The following is a 5409-nucleotide window of genomic DNA, read 5'->3' as shown; positions in this document are numbered from 1 at the left end:
AACACGTGACACGCGCGGTTATTATTATCTTCAGAATGGATATGCACCTGATTCCGCAATAGGCTACATACACCGATACACCGTTAACAACAAGCATTAGTGTAAATCAACGCAAAGCCGTCAGTCCATCACTTCAAAGGCGAACGTTGGGCATACGATACGGCATATGCGCTGTGTTGAAGGCTCCAAGCATACTAGAAGGAAGTACCATATCAGAATATCACATTGTTATGTAACAATGATGGAATAGTCACAGAGCATCATTGCGGCAAAGGATGTTCGAGTTCGAGTGACTACCTTTTCCATTTCTTGAACGCAATGTTTCAACTTAAAATAGGCGAGGATAATTTGTGTTCCAACAGTTCAATTGAATATATATATATCCATCACAATTAGAAGCACAGTTAAAATTATTTCTCTCCTGGCCATGCATCAAACGAGGGCGCATTGCTGTCCCTCAAAAGCACTGAAAAATCGACTAGATAATCTGTGCAAATACACAACGCAATATCAATCAACTGAAAAACTTTCCCAAAACATTAGTAATCCAACTCCAAGATGAGAGCATGTCCGAATTAAAACCGACGAGACACAATCACACCGAGAACAAATATCCTGCTGCCGCCCAGATAGTTTGCTAATTAATCTATATTTGAGGCATCAAATTTCAAAAGGGTGACAGGCCTCCCATACACCCCCTGGTCGCTCCATTCACTGTTCCTATCAGAAAAACCTTGAACTTGTGTGTAGCATAGGTTGTGGAGATGGTCTATCCAAGGGTTTAAAACAGTGCATAGTCTCAAGGGGCATAACATAAACACTCAAATTGTTGTACAGCTAGGCCTTAGTGTGATGCAAGTTCTGATAGTCTCCATAGCCTAATTTTATTACACTCTCTGTCATTTTACCACTGGCATGTGTCTGAATTGACTGTGATATGTCAAATCTGATTATCAGTGTTAGCTTAAAGCCACCTAGCAACATCATATCCTCAATGAATAGGCTAGGGTTTAAAAACACAAGTGATTGTCTTTCCAAACTAACCAATACATCATTTTACAACAGTCTATACAACCAACAATGTTGTAAGGACACTATAGGAGCCTGGAACAGGTCATAGTTCTGGTAAATATCAAACCTTTCATACCAATCTAGGACATAATGTAATCCTCGTGGGAATCTTGGTCAAACTACTTCAGTTATTATATTCACATCAGATCGAATCAACAAGTAAAATTTACAGCAACATTGTGCAGAAAATCACAGCAACCTTCTCACATTATGAGTATACGACTATATTGAAGAGAAAAACTACAATCTGGGAAGTAGAAGAGATAAATTGAACATTGTCAAGTCAGTAATCATATTCAGTACCTATAATAACCAACTATCATGTATATATAAATCCTACAGCTACGGTAATATCTCAATTTTTAAGATGATTACAGAAATGCAAGTAGCTGGTGTGAGAATCACAAAAAAAATTTGGTAATCTTGAATAATATTCATTACTTACAACATAGTAGCAGTAGGCTAAGTAAAACTAATAATTATGCGATGTACAGAGATGAGCGACATCTAAGATATGGTTTTTATTCCAATCCCCAGTACAAGAGCAGAGCAATTCAGTTCAATTGTTCTTATAAGAAGTGCTATTTGAGTGCGGAAACTGAATGAATTTTCAAACCTAATCTATAAAATAGTGAAAATTATGCATCCAATATTGAAGAAACAATTCCCGACACAACACCTACAATCCCCGAGGCAAAATTATTATCCTTCACACCTCCAGCTATGTTATTACTATGAAGGGGTTACAGATAAGAGATTCCTTGAAAATTGAAGGGTCGGATGTCAGTTTTATGTATAATTTACACAAGTAAAACATGTATGTTTTGCAGTAACTGTATAGTACTGTGTACTATTCCAATGTAGAACTTGACTAACCAACAATTTATCAGTAACTACTACAAATATTGTGATTACAATCTTGCAGAAATATGCAGGAATTCATTTTCAAAATAACACCAATTGAATCAAAAACAAATTGTGCACTGAACGATTGTTGACATGCTTGCAATAGTGCCTGTCAAACTTGACTTCTGAAAATTTAATTTTGCGAGAAACTTTATGACTACTCAAATGATGCCAGGTGAAGGACACAGAGGAAGTACAGTTCTATCATAAAGTTTTCGATCTTGTCCGTAACAATCATTGAACAGATGCCAGTAACCACGGATATGAGTACGCACAATAGATGCATTCAAAATTTTCCATCCAATTGCACAACCACATCACGAAATGGATTATTAGCGTCACAAATTCTCTGTGACAATAACACCAGCTGGCCGGTAAGCTTGACTTTTGTGGGATCCATCCAAGTGAGATTTTATCAATTGCTCCGACTAAAAATTTGTAACTATAATAACATACTCAGTATGTGGGGTTTAGTTTTGATGAATTAATACAATCTGTATAATCAAGTAGTCTATCAAGTCCAAAACTTTGTAAATGTGTCTAATACAGTAATACAGTGATAGTGTGATACTAATATATTAGACATTGGAAAGAAATTGGAATTTGGCATTAGAAAAAAACATCACAAGATATTGTTTTCATGCAAACAATTTATCACGTAACAGATGAGAGTACCGATTTATCTTCTAAATACAGTTACATTTCCAAGCATGTACCGAAATTTGACAGAAAATTCAACATCTTACAATGGAAAGTACCAACGATAGCACTCATAGCAGTCAGTTTTGCATCGTTTTCATAGTAGCACAGTACATTATGTCATTCTGTCACGTTGCGAGATGCGAGTTGGCTCACGAAGGGACATTGGAAAGACATAATACTAAATTGGACAATGGACATACAGAAAAATGTAGCATTCATCAAGTGTTGCCACAAATTCATCAAAAAGAACTGTCCATAACAGTCCCTGGTTTCCCTTCATTACTCTCATACACAATGGTTACAGAAGTATGTTTATTTTGACAATTGACCAATACAGCTTTTGGATGGTACAAATTATCGTAAACCTACATCGCATGGATTACAGAGCAAAATTATCAATCATAAATCACGTCCCAGGAAACAGGCAAAACTTTACATAAACAATAACCGGCACTTGCTAGAGTAATTATTGGCAGGCCCGAGTTAAGTTATCGTAAGCTCCAGTAGGCCTACGGTACACCAAGTACAACATAACCCATCATTTTGGATCAATATCATCTTATCGCAAAACATGCAACTTATCATAAGTATAACACAACTTGTAATAATAAAAGAGTGAACCAGGGCAGGATTGCTATAATTCACGGATTCATTCCTATGGAGTATGGATTCATTCATCAATATTTTCCTATAAATAACCATGCTTGTGACGCTCCACCACTAACGCATGAATATACAAGTCGCACACACATTGTCACAATGAACTACTAACAAATTTTCCTGATAACATGGTTGTACTGAAAGGTTGACCTCTGGAGCAAATCTCGTGGTGTCAACATTCAGACAGGTTTGAACGACATGAAGGTATTCAATGGTATTCAAAGGCAATTTCACTTCAGTCACCGCAAGGAACAAGTGATTTACGTTGACACCCAATTTCGAGAAGGCAAAAAAGTGCACACAGAGTTTCGAGTTTTATGGTTAAAGGGACCCAAAACTACTAGTTATTCACAGAAGCGAAAATGCCGATGCGAAACCTTTGTAATGCGGGTTACATGGAGAATATATTAGTTACACAGAAATATAATTCAAATATATGTGGTCAGCCCTTGTATCAATCAAAACATAGACGTATGGCTGACGCCAGGATACGATTAAATCAAAGGGTGCATAGAAATATGACTACCCATATCATCGTAAGAACCTCCGTTGTAGCCGTTTATAGTGTAGATAGAATAGAACCCCTATGATCCGTAATATGATGTGACATAGGCCTGCTATCGTGTCTATAGGCTTAATAATGAAATATTCAAATTAAAAACAATGGAATGAGTTTTGAGGTTGGCATCTGAAGGTTTGCATCCGGGCCGCGGCGCAGTTGAGTTTGACACCTCTGCTTGTGGTCCACCAAAAGACAGTTGAACACTTAAATATATATATATATGACAGCCATGGGGGTGTGCAACTGTGCATTGTGCAATCGCCAAATAGGGAGGTCAAGTGACGTTAGGAACTCATGGTACTACCTGGCTCTTGTCTAATATGAATATATGACAAGAAAATGAAGTGACGTTCCAAATGTCACTTTCGATCTGATAAAAGTTGAGTCAAGGAACAAGGATATGATGAGTGTGACGAGGGATAGGATAACTAGATAAGACAACGATCGATGCAACACTACACTAATTGCTGCCCATACCAAGCTTGAGCTGTCAGACCATTCAGACAAGACTATGATTTCAAGAAGATGTCTAAATAATGACAGTGGATGACATTGAAAACTCCCCCAACCATCTAGAAATTTCGGAAAAGTACAGTCCCGGTCGCAGTCCTTTTCAATTTGCAGAGTTATGCATATTTCATGAACAAGCCCTGTGGTTCGGGAGTCGTTTTTCATTGACCAGTCGAAGCAAGTACCAACCGGCACGAGAATGTGGACAGAATGACAACATGCAGCCATATCTCGAAAATTGGATACATGACATATCATGAAGATAAACACGGCAAAACGATTACTGTCTCTCACAAATTTACACAGAATGGCAATGTATTTGTATCTTTATGTATTTGTGGGCTGGCACAGCGTTTACCATGTTGTTGAAATGTTGCCATGCCACTGCGGAATAGAATCTCAATATCATGAAACTATACACTAAATTTTTCATTTGCCATTACTTTGGTACAGCATAACATATTAAACATTCCAGTAAGAACTGTACTGCAAACATAGCTAAACTAGGTCAAAATTGATGACTATTAATCTAGTGATGTGTTCACTAAATTCTTACAACCGAGATTTTATCGGAACGAGAGATTGGCTGTGATCAAATTACATAAACTAATCCACTATAACGCAGTTCACAATTGTCCATTGGGAAGTCCAACAGGTTTGCAAAGTCCTGTAATTCGATTGCCACAATGATAGAGCTTTGAACCAGTGAAAGGATAGTTGCATAAATGTACAATAGAAATCAAAGTGAAATATTAGTCAAAAACGTATGGACAACCCTGCGTAGTTTGATATTGAAGTCAAATCATACAAACAAATCTCGGGACCTGGCTGAGATTTGCAGTAGGCCTACCTGTGACCGTGGTGATCTTTAAGATGAGATGTACAGTGGTGTTTGATAAGATTTGCAGTTAAAATTTAATTTACAAAAACTACCATCATACCGTAGTACCAAAATATACAGCTAACCATAGTATGATATTGCTCAATCACGAAATCGG

The sequence above is a fragment of the Botryllus schlosseri genome, chromosome 9, assembly GCF_051294905.1.
Source record: "Botryllus schlosseri isolate E-star chromosome 9, Bs_hap1, whole genome shotgun sequence".
NCBI lineage: Eukaryota > Metazoa > Chordata > Ascidiacea > Stolidobranchia > Styelidae > Botryllus > Botryllus schlosseri.
The sequence above is the reverse complement of the archived record's forward strand: the minus strand, read 5'-3'. Positions refer to the sequence as shown.